Source organism: Idiotropiscis lumnitzeri, chromosome 15, assembly GCF_059441095.1.
Source record: "Idiotropiscis lumnitzeri isolate Australia: NSW breed Sydney's pygmy pipehorse chromosome 15, RoL_Ilum_1.0, whole genome shotgun sequence".
In the NCBI taxonomy this organism is placed as follows: Eukaryota; Metazoa; Chordata; class Actinopteri; order Syngnathiformes; family Syngnathidae; genus Idiotropiscis; species Idiotropiscis lumnitzeri.
In genome coordinates, this window is record NC_142405.1 from 3208786 (window position 1) to 3230023 (window position 21238).

Sequence of the window (21238 nt, forward strand, 5' to 3'; positions counted from 1 at the left end):
ACTGTTTAAAAAATAAAAAAATAATAAAAAATGATGCCTTCATATGCATAGGAAGGCAATTTTGGGGGTGGTTGTTGTCCAAGTGCGCTGTATCACCTTGACAATGTTTTGGTTCACAGAAAATATTAGAAACAGCTGACCAATTATTGACTGGTTATTAAAATGATAGAATGATTAAATAATCATTTAAATTTGACATATTTTACATACACAGTTTTATGTTTGAATGACATGGCCCACTTTCTGTTTAAAAAAAAAAAAAATGTTGTGACCCAGGGCGCACACAAAGCCCAGTTGCATCATCTTTAGCTCCGCCCCTCCTGGCGAATCGCTGCCACTGACTTGTAATTACGATCCTCCCGGTAATTTGATCAGGCTCATTAGCTCTGATGAGTAAACGAGAAGGGCGCCTCTCATTTAATGGGCCCATCCGCGCCGCCGACGAGGCTTCTCATCAGTGCCGTCATAATATTTGAAGAGCGAGCTTATAACCTTAAATCTGCGCCCGACAGATCGGCTCGGTTGCTTGTCGTTTTTTTTTTTCTTTTGTTTTCATGCGTCCTCACATGCTTTAAAAGCTTGTTTGTTTACATTCTGTCACTTGAAATGAGATTCTCACACCTTGCTGCAAACAACCCCCCCAAAAAAAACACGCCATTGTTTTGTTACCTATTGACTGGCAAAGATCCATTTTCTGTGCCACGCGGCACGAACGGTGAAAGCGGGGCGCGTCAAAATTTGCATTGAGGGGAAATTATGCATGGCGGGCGAGTGGGAAATGAAATATCTAAAGTGCATGACTGGTAGACTTGACAAGTGCAGCTTTCATCCATCTCGAATGAATAATTTTCACTTGCCTTAAACATCCCTAATCCAAGCATGTTATCAGCGGGCGCGCAGGATTCTGACAGAATTTTTTTTTTTTTGGAGGCGGAACGGCAGTGCAACTTTCGACTCAACGCCGCAGATTCACGCAAGCCACACTTGTGGTCTGAGCCACTCACTTTTTTTTTTTTTTTGATCCTCTCCCGCCGCGTGCCGGGATCAGTGAAATTCCTCGGCAACACAATACACGCACGTGACGCCGATAGCGCCACGCCGTCCTCACCGGTCGCGTTTTACCCGTAATTCAGCCTGCTCACGGGGATGTGGTGTGAAGACCTCTTTTTGGACCCCGTGGCCCTTTGTCCAACATTTCAGGGCCCGTCTATGCTAATATGCTACGCTAATGCGCTCTTGGGCTGCAACATGAATTCGTTTGGCTCGGATTTATTTAGCTAGTCCAATTTAAAGAGGTTTTTTTTTACAGTTTACGTTGACCTCTCCATGCTGATAGCCGTTTTAAAGTGACTTTTGAGTGTTATTTGGAGACCCAGAAAATCTTCTGTGACAGTATAAGTACTGAACCCGAAAAGGAATAAAGCGAGCCGAGTAATCACCAGGTTTGAAGTCCCCCTACTTCACATTCTCATGAATTTCTTGTATAATTTGTCAGTATTTTTTTTTTACCACTTGTTTGTATTGGGTGTAGTTCCACTTTTTGACCACTAGAGGGTTGCAGGCAATTTTGTTCCATACTATAAATTTGAACGAAGAAGAGTGAAAACAGGAAGTATTTTAAGATCAGTTTGCTGAAGATGATTGAATGTCAATGCCGTCTTCAGTCCTGCTTTTTGTGCCAACACTACGAAGACTGCAGGTTCGTTTTATAATGTTTCATAATCTTTGGGTGTGATTATTGATGTATATTGTGATTATTGTTTGGTAAAAATGGGATTTGTGTCCTGAAAACAAATAGAGGGATTGATACACTGTTTGTACATTTTTTATTATTTTTAACCATCGCCCTTGCTCCCTGTTTTAAAAGTGTGTTTAAAGACCTTGAAAAAAATTAAATGCTAAAACTGCTATGAAAACACACCTAGCCAGTATTTACATGGGGCTTTTTCTAAATCACTGATTTCACTTATCACTGGGAGGGTCTGGAATTACTGAATACTGTAAAAGCCCATAAAAGTGATTGATTTTAAAACCTTGTACTTTACAAATGATGAAGTGCCGCATAGCTGGGAAACGGCTCAGATTGATGTTCTGTGCTCACACCCTTTCACATTTGCTCATTTTTCACTCGTAGGCTGCGCTCTGGTTTTCATGTTGGTTACGCTACAGTTAAAGACAGAAATATTAAGAATGTCAAACGTGAATGCCACGTAAAAAAAAAAAAAAAAAATCAATAAATAAGGGACTTGGAATTTTGGAGGGGTTGTGTAAAAAAAAAAAAGTCATCCTCCCACATTGCCATTCAGGCGCCATCCCACGTTAACCAAATACTCCCGACAATAAACAATTAAAATGCGTAATTTGTATTTACGAGGCTAATCCGCGTGATAGCTGCTAATGCGCCCGGGTTACCTGGCTATTTTTCAATATCCACTTTCACACAAGCCCGCCGATAAGAATATTAACCTCCTCGGTTTCAGGTAACTTTCAACGCTTGAACATCTTGTCTTAAAGACCCCAGCGCGCGAGCGGGAGTCTCAGCCTTGGCATTTAGTGACATTTTAAGCCTTTTAACAGAATCCAGACGGGGATTTGCCGTTTCCACCAAAGGAAAATAATTTATATCCTCCATTTCGGAAGAAACTGTGGGTAGAGGGATTAAATGCAGCGCGGAGATTTGTATGTGGTGCAAGTAAAACAATGTTGTGACTCAGTTAATACATTTGCTCTCATCCACTTTCATGTTTTTTTTTTTTTTTTTTTTGGAAATGGGAGTCGTTACTCATCGGGCTGAGGCCCGTCTTTGGAACTCGTGCGGCGGGTCACACTGGTGACAGCACCAATTACTTGCATCACCTCCCAATCCATCTTCCTTAAAGCGACAATATGTCGTAATTTTAGCTCCAAATGACAGCGGCGGAATCACTTGGATGGTACGCTGGCTTCGTTTAAGGAGTATGGCTTGGCTCTTGTTGCCGTGGTAACCGAGAACTTAGTGGCATCACCTGCAATACCAACGGTCGCGGTCTGTCGTTTTAGTGGAGCAGCCGGGACACTTTTCATGTTGCGAGCTGTCAAATATATTTGAGATTGTCCAATGAAAACAATCAGTGGACGCAAACATTTAAGATATTGTCGAGTCGTCGTTTTGCCTTCCATGTAGATTTCCGCTGACGGTTTGCTCCACAAAGGCTCCTTCCTGCATGTTGGACGGGCCTGTGTGTGTGTGTGTGTCATGCGGCGTTTGTGTTCTCTTGCGAGTGTGTGTGTGTGTGTGTGTGCGCTTTGATGCACCGCCTCTTTATCTCCCGAACGGCAAGGTTAATGAAGTGGTGGCACTTTTGGAGGAAGTGGAAATGGGATGAGTAGCGAAAAGACCAGAGGAAGCTTGGAGATGAAACGTCCGGCTCTTAGCGGGCTGTAAGTGGCAATTCGGCTGTGTTCGCCACAGACAATAAGAAAGGCAAAAGGGGGTCTTGGATGAGGGGGAGGGGGAGGGGGAGGGGGGGGGTGCAGTTGAGGGTGGTCGTCATCCTCTTAAACACAACAGACGTCTCAACACGGACGGGCTGATTGCATCTCTTTCAGCGCGGCTCATGAGGAATGACATTAACGTTGTAAGTTGAGCTGTCAAGCAAGTCCTCATACGGCCGCTTGAGTGTTTCCGTGACGCTTTTAATCCCGTTTTTGTGGTCTGACGTGTTCCCAATTGTGTTCACGCCGTGGCTAATAAGCAAAGGGGGGAAAAAAAGAACATAAGGAACACGATTCCAGGACTTAAAAAGTCGTTTGATGGAAAGCAGCTCACAGTGGAAGTCCTTGGAATGATTTGGGGAAAGCTGTCTAAACTTTTTTTACAGTGGCGAGCGGTCAGGGTCAGCAAGCTTTCTCCTTCCAAAGCTCTTAAGTCTAATTCTTTTAATTTAGTGGCATTTCTCTTGGCCGCACTGCTTCAATTCCAGCACGTTTGTTGATATTAGATTGATTTGATTTGATTTATTTATTTTGTAGCAGTGACTTTAGGTCGTGATTGGGAATGTCTGTCCTCAAATGTTGATTACTTTCCACTCTGGAATATACTTTTATATATGTTTTATTAGTTTGACTTTATTTTATTTTTTGTTTTTTTTAATTCAGTCGGGTTAAATTTGTTTTTAGAGCAGGTTTATCTTATTCCTTATTTTTTTTTTTCAGAAATGCTGTGATTTAGTTTTGGTTTTAATATATAAAAATATATTTTTTAAAAATCTATCTACAATTCCTGTTTGACCTTACCTTCTTCCAGATGATCGTGCTGTATTAATCGTTAGTTATGATCAGTTCTATAATTTTTTTTTTGTTGGGGAGGGGAAGGGGATCACTCGTTTTTATTTTCTCATTTCCCCAAAATAATTTTTCAATTTCAGTTTTACTTTTTTCACTCCTTTTCGTTAATTCTAATAAGCTTGGCTTCACGCTCATGAATGAATGCACGCAAACTACAAAGTTGATTCCGGTTTCCAGTTTAGACAAAGAACCAGAACATGCTAATGCTGACAATTCTGTAGCTTGTTCTTTTTTTTTTTTCTTGGAATGTTCCGATTCTCTTTACATGCACGAGAGCTAATAGGTAAACAGTCCTGTATGGACGAAATGAAGCCGACGAATTAGCATATAGATGAGTTCCTCTCACGCGAATAGCGCTCTTTTGCCTCCCCGTGTGCTCAGCTGAGATCACGTATGTAAAATGTGCGTAGGCCACACAAAAAAAAAAAAAAAAAGTACATTAATCAATTTCAGTCATCACGTCGTCTAATTCGAATACTTTCCCCCTCGTTATTTCCTCATCGCTCCCCAAAAAAAAAAAAAAACGCTGGCTAAAAAGGGAGCGGGAAAACTCCCCGGCGTGGCGTAATTGTTTAGACAAACATCGAGGGATGGCGGCGCATAAACAAATTAGCTTCCTTTTGCCGCGTAAATCTGCATTGACGAGGATGAATACAGAAAAATACAAGCGCACCTCGTCGTCACCGCTGACTTGTGTTTGATCCTCATTACTGTAATTCCATAAAAACAAACACAAGCCTCTGTGAAGTCTTTGCGGCCTAGCTGTTGTTAATATGCCCAAAGAAGCTTACGGAATTGGGTCAGCTAATTAAGCAATTAGCTTATTCCGGCTCCGTGGTCAGGGCCGCCGCTAATCTGCCGAGAGTTTTCGTCTGCCGCCCTGACAAAAGCGCCGCCGCGTCTCTTCTGAAGCCATCTTTCTGCCATGCGCGCGGCTAATGCGCCCATTTGCCATGCAAATCCCCCCGCCAGTGAATAGCTTGTTTATTGTCAACTTGCTACATGGAGACATTTATGTAGCGCCGCTCAAGTGTTTTGCACTCGGCGTCGGGAGCTGTGTTAACACACATGAAATCCCAGACAGATTATGAGCGGGCGTGAAAGCCGACACTCGTAAGTGACGCGTGTTTTCCTCGCCGTCAGCGGCGCTTGGCTAAATGCTCCGCGTCGGAGCCGTCGTTTCCGTTTGCTGATTGACGACTGTTGAGTTGCGCCGTTGTCCGGATTACGGAGCGATTGAGGTATGCTAATGTGTCGAGGACGCTAGAATTCAAGTTGAATTCACTTTTGTCGACGTTTACGAGGCATGTCAAGGGTGGCGCTGTCGCCGCGAGCTGCACGGCCGTTTTAGCCAATCAGAAGTGTTAGCTCGTGATGTCACTTTTTAATAGCTTGATTTGAATAAAAAACATTTCAAAAATGTATTTTTGTCGGATAAAAGAAATAAAAGTCCCTAAATCTAAATTATTCAAATAATTAAAAATCCTTGAAATTTAGTTTTTCTTTGCGTCGGATTAAAATATGAATCCTGAAATGTGTTATTGTTGTTGAATGGAAAATGATGGCATTTTTAAACAGATTTTCTGAGTAAAAAAAATCTTTTCTGCATATCAGATAAAATTGAAAGTCGCGCAATTTGGAAAAAAAAAGTTTTGTTTTACAAACAATGTAAACACAATAAGAAAAGTATTTTAATTTCTTTAGCTTTAAAAAAAACTTTGCATGTCACAAATTACAGTCTAGAAATCTTTTGCACTATTTAAAAATTAAATTACATATGCTCGTCTAAAAATAATGTTTTGTTTTTCAGGTTTTTTTAAAAACTTTTTTCTGCTTAAAAATTAATATTTATTTGAATGAATTTTTTTGTCAGATTTAAAACAAAAATTATTTCTGAATTCTCTTGTAATTCAGAAGAATATATTAGTCAGAAAATATAGAAATATTTCTCATGATTACCAAATTAAAAACTTGCTGGATTTAAAAAAGAAAATAATTAATTCCATTAATTTGATTCCAACCTATTCAAAAGTGGATCTAAAAATACACCAAAAAAAAAAGCACAAAGCCACTGTCTTCCAACTTTCAAGTGTCGCGATCCCGTTCACGTGAGACGAGCTTGAAGGCGGTTTTTGCATTTCGCCGACAGATGCGTTCATCGGCGCCGGTGAACGTTAATACGTTTCCCGTGTTCAAATGTGACGGCGGTGTCCTGCAATATGCTAATGGCGCCTTCACGAGAGCGACGCAAGTCGGACCGAGTGCACCTAATCGAAGGCAAAAGCTTGAAATTTGTGGCGGCTCAGGCGGACGCCACTTTACAGGCGCGCTGATGATATGCAAGGTGTGCAAATGCATTTGCAATCTCCCTCATCCCGAGCCCGCCGCTTCCCTTTCGACGCGTTCATTAAGCTTACGCATATCATCGGCCCGATGAAAAAGCATGTGAGCGACGGCCGCAATTCAAACAAGCATCCTCATTTGCAAAGGTCATCAAAGCCCGGCATACATTAGGAAATCAGCTAATTATGAAATGGCTTAACTTCACATTCACTCGGATTATGTCTGCTCATTTGGAATGTGTTGATCCCCTCCCCCTTTTTTTTTTTTTTTTTTTTCTCCTTTTGCTCGCCACCAGACACTTGACAAGCAATATTCCCCCCCGCTCCTTGTCGGTCATCTGCGCTAAATGGGACGGGCCCCGATTGGTATTTGCATCAACACTCGCTGAGCCTGATGATGATCTCCGCATTCACATTTCACATCACTTTGCAAGTTGTCGGGATACTTTTAAGATTATTTTCCCGCGTGTGACGTTTATCACCATTACAAACTGGAGATTGAATAATCCGTCATCTAATGTCTTGCTTTGTATTGGAGGAATACGTGTATTTATTTTTTACAGTTAAGCATCAATGTTGCACGAAGATTTATTTGATGCCATGCATCAGTGTTGGTTTAAGTCGCAATATGATTTGGTCGGCAAATTATGTCAAATTCTATCAATTTGTTGTCGGAACTAGAATGTATTTTCTGGACTATAAACCGCTCCTTTATTTACTCGATTTTGAACCATGCGGCTAATACAACAGTGCGGCTTTTCTGTGGATTTTTTTCCCACCACTAGGGGCGCTCTATAGTTCAGAAAATATGCTAAATAAATCTTTTTTTTTTTTCTTCTTTCCTCCCCTCTCGGATCTGTTCTGTTTTAATTAGCAAAATCGTTGCCGTGTTAAAAGGCACTATTTTAACATTATGTGCATTCACAGTACAAAATATATATAATAAAAAAAAAAGAAAAAAAAGAACTAATATATTGCAGAACACTACTGAGAAGCATGGCTTTATGTCCATTTTTTTTCATCTTCCTGGTAGGATGGTGGGATAATTGTAACAAAAGATCATTAAGAAACACGCTATTGGACTGAAGAACCCTCATCCCGATGTTGGAAACAACTTTGCGTGACTTTTGCTTAGACAGAATCATTAGTTGCGTTTTATGTTGTCCTCGATGCCGGTCAGCAGGTGTTCGGAGACGATTTCTATTTAACCGCGGTATATTGTCACAGACCGGGCGTCTCCTCCGCCCTGTTGGACGGTATGACTGTGATTTCGGGCGATTGAATAATCCAGTGTCCAATTAAGTGGGGCGGCAGTGCTGGGATCTATAAAAGGTTAATAAGCCTCGGCTGCAGTGTGTTTCTCTTGAGCAAATGTCACTTAGACGCGGGCCAGCGTGGGTCAAGATCTCCCTCCAGATCTAAATTTAATCACGCCGCATCGCCTCGCCCTCATTAGTCCTCCCTGGCTTGAGTGGAAATTTGATCTGTCCCGCTTTTGCCGCTTTTACCTCCGAACCGCGCAACTCGCGAGTACTACAAGCCACATGGCCGCATCTCGTCCTCTGTTGACCCCAATAGTACGTGACCTTGTAGAACAGGGATGGGCAACTGGCGGCAACCTCTGAGTGGACACTCAATTAAAAAAAAAAAATTTTTTTAAATGCGATGGAGTTTCCGCTACCACCACGGACCCCTACATAATTGCACCGTCTCGTGCAGGTTCAGCAATTCACAGATTTTTTTTTTTTGTCTTTTTTTCGTGGGGCAGTCCACTCCCGTATTTTAGGGGCTTTGAAAAACGAAATGGTAAAAAAAAAGGCAACACTGCAGCAAATTAAATAAGACAAAAAACAATAACTGAACATAATGCCATTTTTTTAAAATGAAGAAACAGAAAATAAATAGAAGAATAAATAAATAAATAAATAAATAATCACAACAGCTACTCAAAAAACCAAAAAAAATTTTTCTTTGTGTTTTTATTTGGTTTTGTTGTTGTTTTGTTTAATTTATTTTCCATATAAAAATAATTAATGTCGTTTTAGCAGCAGTTTTTGAAATTTTTGGGGCATTTACAAAAAAAGAAATAATTCCCCCAAAGCTCTTATTTTCCTAATACACATCAATGTGCGTCATTTATACGAGTATTTCCGCAATTTGTGTGCTGACGTTCCCCCCCCCCTTTATTTTAAAATGTTCATTTTTGTCATACTTTGGTCTGCTTAGGAAGTGCAGGGTTCTTTATGCCCCTCCCCAGTAGAGTCCAAAACGTTTCTTCACTTTCTCAATTTTCATTTTGTTGACCTCCTCCAAGGAACCAACCGTCCCCTGAACCTTACGCTCCAAAACTGGCCCTGCCCTTCATGATTCATAATTTGTACAGTTCACCTGTCAATGTTTGTGGGAGGAGCCGAAAGGCGAGGTTGTTGGTGTGCCCGGTCACATGGTCTCGTATGCGCTTCTACTCGGCCTGCTCGCCGCCCGTCGACGAGACGTCGCGCCATCCGTATGCAAGGCAAGACGGCGCGCCGACATTAAAAGGAATTACGCACTCCAATTGGGCAATAATTCTCGGGGCCCCTACAGAAACGATTAACATAATTCTGATAAATAAGCAGATGGTAGAATGTGAGAATTGAGGCCGATTTATCTTAATTAATATCTTGAACCTACTCAGAGAAAGGTAAATGGCTCCAGCGGGGCCACAGATATTCCTCTTTTCGTGCGTGTGTGTCATTCTCACGGTCTTGACATGCGGCAGTGGCCCGAGGATGTCAACTTCCTCTCCAGGTAGACATCAAACGCAGGCAGGCCGCTGATAATGACACGAAAATGCGCACGCACACACACACACACACACACACACACACACCGAATGGTGTTTGTTTCACATCAAGACCACATTGTGTTCTTTCGCTGGCATTCACATCCCAGAGATTAGTCTGAGCCCAACCTTTTCCTTTTTAAACCGCTCGAAAAATCTCAATTGTGTTTCCATGGCGATACGACTCGCCCCGCAGTGTAAATGTGCAACACGACGCATTCAAACGAAAAACGTATACACACTCGTGAAGTCGCCTTTATGTGATTTTTTTTTTTTTCTCCCCCCCGCCCTCGTAACACATCCTAATGAGTGTGAATTTCTTGCTTTCCTGTCAAATAATGTGTGACTTGGTTTCGCTCAGATTAAGGCAATTAAAATGGTAATTATTACAAGTGGAAAGGGGACAAATGAATTCAAATAAATTAACGTATTTTATTTTTTTTTACCCTTAATTAATTCACTGGGTTCCTACTGCGCTGGGTAATTACGCTTAAGTGTTTAATTACATATTTTGATGGGATTCTCAATTAGTGCGGCTTAATAAATTATCACATGACTGTCTCTCAGGTGCTTTGAAATGAAATATTACATTACAGGCCGGTCGGGAGGTGCGCGTCAGCCAATCGGCACGGAATCTCCTCTCGTCGACGGGAAAAATAAACATTGCGCATGTTTGCGTTTTAATTAGCGTCACGGTGATGAATGTCAATGTGATGCCCTCGCACGTGGGAAGGGAGAGACACCGTCGCTCGTGCGCTTTCAGCCAATCAGGAACACGCGGAAATTTAAAATGAGAATACTCTCAAGAAAACGCAGATGAACGAATGACATCCTTCGCTAGGCCACGCCCCTTAAAAGCACGCATCCAGCATAGGGATACTACAGTACGTGCAGTTATACTTGTGACGCATATTTTGAACTGTTAGAAAAAAAAAAATCATGTTACAAGAGAATGCTAATCATCAAATTTAGAATTACATTTAAAAAAAACTAAATGTCAATGCTTGTTATTTATTCTCCAAAGTCACCGAGAGCCGCAGCAGATGGATGAAAGAGCCACAAGCAACGCTCAAGACGCATTTTGCAGACCCACCTGGCATATGGCGAGCTGTGATTGACCACCTCCCTTGGAGGCGGAGTCAAGGGGCCTCATCACATCGCAATTTTTTCGTGAGGTAAGTGACGAGTCTCACTCCGCCGCGCGATGTCGACTGCCGTCACTCACAAAAACGCCATCTGGCAGTGGACCAGCTTGGCCCGTGAAAAAGAAATTTAGTTTAAGAGGGAAAAAAAAGGCTCTGTAGCCAAGCGTCACCACAAGGGGGCGCTGCTCTTTACAGGCTAAATATTGATAACTGTTGAATGATCTTGAAAGTTATGGAATGTTAGTGAATGTGTTGGAGAAAATTTGTGGAATTTTTGGTATTTTTTTGAAAAACATTCCCAAGGTGAATTTAGTTTTGAGTGTACAAAATTTTGAATGGGAATTATGTGAATCTGTTATTTCATGAATGGGATATTTATGAGTAAAAAAATGTAAAATTGTGAGAAATTAAATTTCAAATATGTTGAGAATCAGTCAAGAAATGTGGAAACAGAAGCACTTACAAAAAAAAAAATGAGGAGAATAAAATAAAGTTAAATGGTGTAAAGTAATTTGTTTGGCATTCTTTCAAAGTATGCGCTTGACCGCGCCGTATCGTGTACACGGCACAAGTAGTGAGGCCAACGTGACGTGGATGAGGAATCCGCAGAGCTCCGGGACACTCTTACCTTTGCCGCCGCCGTCGACGAGGCGAGAGAGGAGAAAAGACACCTGAAGTGTTTGAAGCTAAATGAGCTTTTCAAAGGCAATAATTAGACTTGCGCCGCCTGCAGGTAAATTACCTGCTAACCAACTCGACTGCCGTCTAATTATAGAATCTTGCCCGGCAGCCCAAAACACAAAACAAGAAGGAAAGAGCGACGGAAAAGGCATGTTCGCCGCGCGCTAAGTGACAGATAAGTGCGCTCACCTTTGAGAGGATTTCAACGAGATCGTTCCACGCGGCAGCCAGGTGGCGCTTTTATTTTTGAAACGCTGGCTGGGTGACAAGCTGCTACTTATCTGCGCTTTGCATATTCCACAGTGGATGTCGTGACACTGCAAATTGATTTGGAAGACTCCCGACCAGTCAAAGCATATTGAATATTTACCCTCGCCACGGAGAGGAGGGCTTAGTCGGAAGGGGACATATTGTGCAAAATAGACTTTTTAGATGTTGAACACAAATAGTTGGCTCTCCGGAGAGCCAATGTAAAAATCTTTAGTTTGCCGTGCAACAGGTGGCATGAAATTTACTCCCTTGGATGAAGGCTGTTTAACGTATTTATAAATATAATTACATTTGAGGACTTCCTGTCGCCACAACATCTTTTGGGTCTTTCTCTTTAACCTCGTTTGCATTTTTGTTATTGAAGCTAAATAACTCTCTATTGACAGCACAGCGTGCGCTCTTATTTTTAGCTGAAACAAACTCAAAAAAAGTCATAACTGGACAAAGTGCATGTTTTGGGCATGGCGATTAACTGGCAATCTGTCCAGCATGCCAATCCATCTGACCTGTGACCCTAATGAGGACATTTTTTTTTTTTCATGAAAAATGGATGGATACTTTGAGTAGACTTGATCTTTGCGCTGATTCCATCACTGTTTACACAGCAGCAGCCACTGTGGGACAACAGAGTCCACATTCGGAGTCTGGCCACCGCTAACGAGTCTATAAGTGTCAATACTGTGCCGCTCCTGCTTCCAACTGGAAGCCTTTGAATCACAGCGACAAAACCAGTGATGAGGCCGCCGCCCCCGGTTGGTGCCAATTGCCACGTCTCAGCCCCTCCAATCGCTTTCGTGTGATGCTTCCAGCTGGAGCAAAAGATCCCCAGCGAAGCGTGAGATAGAAGGCTCGCCATCTTGGCAACATCTCGGGGCCGCCCCGCAAATCCCCCGCAGGCCATTAAAGCGCTCGAATATGTTGCTCTCCACGAAGGAAAAAAAAAAAAAAAAAATGGAGACCCGCCTTCATGCTGTAACAGCCGTTACTTAATTGTGGCGGGATGCCCGAGTGTTGCCTTAATTAAGCAGCTAATTGCAATGTAGCTCTTGATTAGTTTTGGGGGGATGGGAGCCCACGCGGCTGCCTGATATGTTGCGCACACTTCAGAGTCATTTACAGAAATTGGAGCTAATTTCGCTCTCTCCGTCTCTCTCTCTCTCGCTCGTCTGCATTAATTTAATTTGAGTTGCTTTTTTAGCTCATTAACACTTCTAATTAATACGCTGACACCGCCATTAAGACGTCGCTTTGAAAGTGGCGTCTCGTGATGGATCGGGACGGAGGAGGAGCAGGAAGAAGACACTCACACTCTTTGGATTATATATTTATATACATCGATGCATGCGGAGAACGCTTTAATAGTATATCATGGCCGACACTAATGGGCTGCTGTGGCAGGTGGCTAAATTGGATATGAAAGGGATGCTGATTGTTTTCAAATGTGATTGGGCGCACTGGCATTGGTGCGTTTGCGCGGCAGCCTCGGGGGAGCTGGGTGATGAGGGCAGGTTGGTGGGGTGTCAGGGCCAGATGCCATACACAGCTGAAGAGCACGCCTGACGTACTGTGTGCGTGCGCGCGCGTGCGCGTGTGTGTGTGTGTGTGTGTGTGTGTGTTTGGGTTTGTCATTTTAATGAGCACAATTTAGTGAGTGCGGGTTGCTAACGCTGCGTGAGAAGCGCCATTAGCATTAGCATCGCTCGGGCACGACGCCGATGTCTGCTTTAGCCGCTTGCTAAATTATTTGTTTTGTGGAATTATTTTTTCCCCCCATGTGTGAAATTAACGGGAAAAAATGAGTCTTGATGTATTTTTCCCTAATTTTGTTTATATTTGCACAGTTTGTTGCGCAATTACTGTCGTACGAAAATGGCAGACTCTCTCAACTGGTCCATTATATTGAACAGGGGAATTTAAGACTGTAAACAAATGCTTTATTTGAAGTTTTTTTTCTTTATTGAATTAGTTAATTGCTGTAATAGGGGTGAGCAAATTGAAGCGCCTCAATGCCATTACTATTTAAAGAGATGCTATTTATTTATTGATCTATATCTAGAAAGTTAGCTCAGTTGCTAGATAGCTAGCAGATTTGATTATCCATTTATATATCAATCTATAAATCTAACTATTTATCTATGTATAATCAAGATAAATAGAAAGCTAACTCAGTAGCTACCTTGCTAGCTCAATTATCTATCTATCTAGCTAGCTAGCTAAAGCCAGCTCAATGGCTAGCTAGCTAGTTTGAGTATCTATGTATCTATGCAAACAAAAACATGAAATATATATTCCTGCTATATGTCTGTTCATATTGCTAATAATAAAATGGGGATGGAATTTTAAGGCCCTCAACATTTGTTTCAACCAGAGTTTTTTTTTTTTTTTTTTTTTATTTCTCTTCGTGCTTCTCTTTGTTTTCCCTGCACTATGGCAATGTTAACACCTCCTTGATTGACTTCCTCTCACGCTGTCCACCATGAGATGAGAAAGGCGCATTGATTTGGTTTTCCTGTATTGGTGTGTGCGTGTGGGTGTTTTTTTCCCCCTGCAAAGCGCTTCCCTTGCAGAGTTTGCCTGAGCGCGGCGCGGGGAAAGCCTCGTGTTTAGCACTTCATTAAAAGTGCCTCTAATAGGAGCCACTGGGGAGATGCTCGCTGCGTCATGTGTAAAAGCCATCAACATCTGCATCAATTAACCCCTTCGTCCCCGCGGGGCCCATTAAGGAGGAGGGAGACCAAGAAAAGAAAAAAAAAAAAAGCCTTCTGCGAAAGCTGCATATGGCGGCGTCACAATAGAAGCCATCTAATTGCCTGCTTGTTTTTGTTTTTTTCTTTTTTGACGCCAAATTAGACATAAAAGCCTCCAAGCAGCACTTCTAAAGGAAATAAGCAGAAATAAGGGATTTAACGGCAGATCAAACTTTAATCACAACTCGTGAGTCGAGGCTCTCGCCACCCGTGATATTTAATTCCCTTTCGACTGCTTGGAGATGAACAAACAAGTCCGACGAGATCACCTGGCGGCATCTAAATCGGCAATATGTGTTTAAAAGTCTGCTCGAGCCAATAAACGCGTACAAGTAGGACATAATTGTTGTGCCACCGAATGACTTTTGCGGCTGCTAACAATTCCGTTGTCAGCTGTAATATTGTCTGTTATTGATTCAGCGGCGTTTCATTAAAGCGCTCCACGCGTCGGCGTTTAAAGCAACGCCGGGCAATTAGAGGGCATTTGCTCGATTGCAGTTCCGTCGCGTATTATCTTTAAATTGGGGGTGATTGCGGAAAAAATGTGCAGGAGAGCAACGCTTCCAACTTGAGATCTTGATTGGGATTTACTCGCAAGAGCTCGCTCATGCTTCGTTTTGGCGTGCGAGTGTTTTGTGGAATTTGCCCAAAATATGGTGCAATATTTTTCAAATCGGATGACGGCAACTTTGTAAAAAAAAATTGAGAAATAACAATAATAGAAGTTTTTTTTTAACTGCAAAAAAATATTCTTTTTTTTGTTTCATGATTTTCATATTTTTACAAAAACAAATTATTGGCAAATCAGAAATTTATACATTTTTATCATTTTACTGATATGATTTATTTTGCAAGATAGGTTTTATTTCGATTTTATATGGAAATCTGTCAGACTGATTTAAAAAAAAAAAAAATTCTTTAAGTATTTTTTTCAGAAAAACTCTGAATTTGACTAATTTTAGACAGTTGAGTCACAACATAAAATTCTCCAAAATTTCATTTTGAAAGATTCATTTTCGAAAACATTTTCTCCTCAAATTATCCGCCATTAGCATGATCAGATTTTTACCTTTCCCCCATAACCACAATTTAATTCTTGTAATTTTTTTAAAAAGAATATTTTTTTTAGATGTGTTCCTTCTTTTCCCGATGACTCCTTCTCATAACTTTTCCTACCCTAAAGTTTACGCCATGTTTCCATACTTTACGGCACGTAACGTGTTTGTTCTCCATCAGCGAGTAGCGACAGCTGACCCCCTGATATATTCGACAAAGCGCAAACCAAATCGCGAGTAATAAAATCACTCATTTTGCCTAATGAGCATATTAACGGCGGTGCTGGCGTTTAAGCACAAACAAGAACAGCAACGTTAATAATTGCAACTCTCTGGTGTGGGCCTGATGCGAGTTTTAATAATTAACAGGTCTTTGTCTTATCCCCCGGAGGCGCTCTTGCTATTATCCCGCTAAGTTACAAGCGAGTAATTACGCTGTCACCTGGCGGGTCGCAACACCGCCCGACATCCTCGCCGTCCTAATGCCGCTTTTCGCTTGCGTACCGATCACCTGGCAGACACCTGCTGACATTTAGGCTATTTTAACGTATATCGTTGCTCTCATTAGAGGATTACCTCCTGTGTTTACATATTAGCGCTAATCCAATTGAGTCAACAAGGGCACTTGGTGCGGGTGAGGAATTATTGAGTGCGAGGGACGCCGAATGGGAGGGGAAAGCATATTCATTTACTTTTTTGTAATTTATTTTTTTTAAAGCCTTCCAGGGGGAAAAGTTGCGTGTCGAATGAAGCATGTCACTGTCGGGCCTGTAGAGGGCGCTCCCTTGATTGGAGCTACGCCATTTGTAAATATGGAAGGAAATGTGCTCAATTCAAATGAGCGGGTTTTTTTTTTTAAAGACTCGCTGGGAAAAAAATGACGTATCACTTTCGGGCCTTTAGATGGCAACGCTGCATCTCAACCTCTAGCTCCAAAATATTATTTTACAAATAAAAAAAAAAATAATAATAAAAATGTGATTAAAGTGTGAAATGTGCTTTGTTCAGATGTGATCCACTTTAATAAGCAACCTCCTGCTGGATCATCCGTTCTGACCTTTGACCCATCGGCCACCTCCTGTGTCAACTCACACTAATTAGCTTTTGATCACACACATGCGCGCGCAAACACACACACTCGCACGCTCAGGGTCACGTCACGTAAAAATTCACTCTGAGACGTGTTGAGGAAATTCGAAACGAAATAAAATGTTGACGGATGGTGGGATGAACCCGAGGCGACCTCCAATAGAAAGGTGGCCCCCCGTATCATGCAGAAGTCAATTAGGATGTCGCGCTCTCTATCGGCTCGTTACTGTCGGCTGTATTTATTTAGTTCAACCATTTATCTTTGCCTAATTAGTCGGCAATCAATAAGCCAATTGATTTTGCGCCGTGCGCTCGGATGTGGCGCCTTTAAAGCACGGGAAAAAAAGACGCGAGCCGGCATCGCACGTGAGAAATAAATGGCAGCGAATAATGCCAAATAGTGAGCCTCCATTTGTCATGTGGGATAAGATCGAAAAAAATCTGTAGTATTGAAAGACCACGTAAAATAAGTCGTTTAATTTTACATCTAAAAATCGTAAGACATGCTGAAACTTATTTCCAGACACGTTTTGCTGTCATATCTCTCGAGAAATGGGAGCCGATCGTATAGCATCACTCTGAGGAAAACGAAAAGAAGTTGCGTCGAGCCGTTTTATTTCTCACTTGCAGCTGAAGTTTACTGACACAAAACGCAATAAAACCGAGTATATAGAAAATATTCAACCAAACCGTATCATTTTGTCTGCTAGCTTAATGCGAACATATCATGTGAAATACCATAAATGGGCTAGCGTGCGTTAATTAGCATTCAATTTAGCATAGATGAAGAAAATTAGCATAGATGTGAGCCCGATTTGTGAAGTGTATTTGTGCGTTTACGTGTGTGAATCGTTCGCCTGCCTCTGCCGCGTGATGTTAGCTCGTTAGCTTGCGGCTGCTTCCGAGACTTCAAATCAGTACCGTATGGTTGATTTTGGCTAACCTTTTTAAATGGATTACTTGCCTTTTTTGACAAATGTTCTCCTCAATTGCTGTGTCATGACCCCGTTGACAAAACAACGCCTGAAATCTCTTTTTAATTTCTATTTGTTTGTTTTGCTTTCAGTACCCTTTTAAAAAAAATCGTTCCGTGCGGCTAACGCACTCGGCAGCAGTTCACCTCAGTCCACAAAAACTGGGGAAAAAAAACGACCACCTCCTTTTCCTCCCCCCCAGAATAATCTGATTGCTAATATTTGTGTTTTATTTCACCATAACTGCAGACAATACACATTGTAATTGCTTTGCCCACCCCACTTCACATCCTCCTCTTCCTTCTCTTCAAAAAAAAAAAGAAGTGAAATGTCTTTGTGTGTGGTAGACGCTCGGCTAGTAAAGTAACACCCATTAAAAGCTAATTTGCACCTTTAGGCAGTTCATTAATAGTGAATAGTAGAATCACACCAATATAGTCTGTCCTCACCTTAGGGCACCATCTCTATTCATCAAACACACACACACACACACACACACACCTCTCATTTCCAATAACATCAGTCACCGTTGTGCAGCCGAGGGGACAATGGACGTGTGTGTGTGTGCGTGTGTGTCGGTGGGTCAGAGAGGCCGTGTAAAAGGCCTGTGCCGTGTCATTCCTCATCATTTGGATGCTAAACAAGCTCAGCCGTGTCCTCACCACTGAAGTGGTCACCATAAATTGCACACGCCCGTCTGAAACGATGATGACACGGCGACCATAAACGTCACGTTCGCTTGGACAAGAGCGCACAAGCGGTGTGATGCGGAACAGACGTTTTGCACCCCCCCCCCCCCTCTCCAAAAATTGTCTTGTTGCACTGTACAATATTTTTGTAATTTTACTTGACTTTTTCTTTACTTTTCTTTTAAATGTCTTGTTTTTTTTTTTTCCTTAAATATTTTTGGGGTAAATGCCTTTAAATTTGGTACTTTTAATTATGCGAAGCACATTGAGTTATCTTGTCTATGAATGTGTTCTACAAATAAATCTGCCTTCCCTTGCTCCACTGTAAACTACAATTACAAAAATTAACATCGTTTTTAGTGTTCTCAACAATAAACATTTTGCCTGTTAAAAAAGGAATAACATCAACACATTATGGGAAATATATTGCTGCGGGCTGCAGTTCTGCTCCCGGCCAGTAGATGACCCCACCCACTAACCACCCCCCGCCACCGCCCATCTCTTCCCCAGTGGAGTGCTCTCCTCTGGCTTTCCCTTTTCATCACTTGGTGATGTCCAGCTGCTGCTGTCAACACCTTCTCGCCGGCCACAATTCATGGCTCGACTGAGGCAGCTGAGACCCTCCGTCATGAACTTCAATCTGCTGTTTGCGCAAGGGGGCTTCACCCCCGCCTGTCTGCCTTAATCAAAGGAAACACCCCCTTTTTTTTCTCCACATGGTGGGAGGGGTTGAGGCCCCTAATTACCCGGCTGCTGCAAAGTGATGACTTTCCAATGTGCTTCACCAGCAGTCCTTAACCACAGTGATGCCGGATCGTACCGATTAGTGGGACTGTTTTTTTTTTATTTTATTTTTTTAAAAGTGGCCCACATAGAAAGACTGAACCAAAACATATTTGATCGATCATCAGTAAGCATATTTATAAAAAATCATACCCAATGATCAATTTACAGCCATTGTGGGCATAAAAAGCAGGATTGAAGAGGATTGAGCTCACTTGGGAACAATACGGGGAAAAAAAAAATGATTTGGGGAGCTCGTCGAACAACAACTCGAGTAACGCCTCCCAAAAACATTTTCGGTCCATTTTTTTTTTTCCCGATGCTAAACATGACATCAATGCCTCTTGCCTGGCGGCTTTCGATTATTTTCAACTTGCCGCACTCCCTCGGGTGGTGAGGTGCGCGTGTGTATGTGTGTCTTCTCGGGGCTTTCTGAATTTTATTAAAGCCTCAGCTGATTACTTGGAGTGAGGCGCGCAGGTTGGCGCGTTTTAGCAGTGGAGTGGAGGCCTGACAGGGTCATGTTTAACATGTCCACAGGCAATCAATTCACCTCAACCCCTCCTGCTACTCCAGCCCTCTCCACCTAAGCTGTCCTTAATAACCAGGCAATGGCGAATTACTGATAAGGCGCCGGGGTCTCTGACCCATATATGCCCACTGCCGCCGCCGCCACCATCAGCAGAAGCAACCCTCGCCCCGGCACAAATTGGAGAAATCCTCCCTGAAAGAAATGTACATTTATAATGCATAGAAACGGAGGGAATTAAATTCATTGAGCAGCCGTGAAATTCACCTTTTGTTCTTCGGACGGCTGCCGTGTCGAGACCAAAAAAAAAAATGAGACCCAATTCAATAGCGCCGGGAGGCTCATTAAATAATAAATCAATACAGAAAAGTCGCAAGAGTTGTAATTTTACGTCATCATTTTATGAGAATAAATTAACACCGTGGGAGTTAAGTTGCAAGTTTGCGAAAATATTGTTTTTTTAACTCTCGGGGAAAAAAGTTGAAAAACTGTGAAATTTAATTAAAATAAAAAGTGCAATAACGATGATTTTAATTTTTTTTATTTTTTTATTAAGAGACAAAAGACAAGCCATGATGAATACATTTGACATTGATAGTAAAAAATAAATTGGAGTAAAAGTTGTAATTATTTTGACAAGTCAAACAAAAAAACAACGGTGAAAAAATTTAAATATTACGAGAAAAGAGTCCATTTTAGAAGAGACTGTCATGTTAAGAATAAATTTTCATTATTTTGACCCAAAAAGTCATTTCACACAAAAATCTAAAAAAATCTCTCCGACCAAGTCAATCGAAATGACAATTAAAAAAAAAAAAAAAATATCAAGTCTCAAATCTAAATTTCGACACATGCTGTTGCCATGGCGATGTGCTTTTAGGCCAAGAAAAAAGATGCCGTTCTGACGATCCGATCCCTCTGAAAACTCACGAAACTTTGCAGCCACGTCAGGCCTGATGAAAGAATATTTTTTTTTTATTCATGAAATGATCATTCTCATCTTTTCTCTCATTAGCATGCGCAGGTTTATGTGATGTTTTTCCAAGCATATCATACATGACTGAAACATGGGGTTTATTTTTCCCGTGGCAAGGTTCCACGCTGCTGCGTTTCTCTTCGGTGTCATTGACCCCCCATGTAAGTTTTTACTTAACAAGCCTGCAAAAAGCTTCTACATTTGCCCTCATATGACAGTGACTAATTGCCCTGACCATGTGAGCTGCTCGTTAGGCCAAGGGACTCGCCGCCTTCCTCTTTCTTCCTTCCTTCCTCTTCCTCCCAACTAAATTCATTATTTTGCCAATTCACTTCACACGCACACACACACACTTCTCTATTAAAGGTTAGAAGATGAACATTCTTTGTCTCTAATTGTATGTTGCTAATTCTCCATATGTGCCACGGTGGCGTTCATCTGTTTAATATGCAACGCATGAAATTCCATTCTTATGATTTTTTTTTTTCTCCGCCGCTATTGCTATGCTAACACTGCTGTCTTATTGTTCTACAAGATGGCCATCTTATCCCGCTTCAATAGTGTTACTCCAGCTCACAACTTTGTTTATCAGAACCTGTCCTGCTTGAACTTTGTCATACTGACTGTCTTCCTTGTGTCGCTCGTGTGCTGTCTCCAAGCGTCCTGCCTGTCCGAAAAAAAGTTACGTTAACACTGAATAAATTGTTTTACTTGGTTTTTTGTTTTTTTTTAAATACTGCATTTTTTAATTTAATTGAGGAATCTAAGACAATCTAAGCCAAATCCACTATTTTAAAAAGTTATATCA

The 21238-nt window shown here is 41.7% G+C and overlaps 1 protein-coding gene across 1 annotated transcript in view; it reads left to right on the forward strand.

The window, feature by feature from the left end:
• The first annotated feature begins 1531 nt into the window (after positions 1-1531).
• zfand2a (zinc finger, AN1-type domain 2A) overlaps positions 1532-21238 on the forward strand; it is a 77017-nt gene continuing 57310 nt past the window's right edge. Inside the window, exons 1-2 of the mRNA XM_088316942.1 lie at positions 1532-1699; positions 10517-10667. The gene's annotated coding sequence lies outside the window, so the exon portion shown is untranslated. The remainder of the gene's footprint in view (positions 1700-10516; positions 10668-21238) is intronic.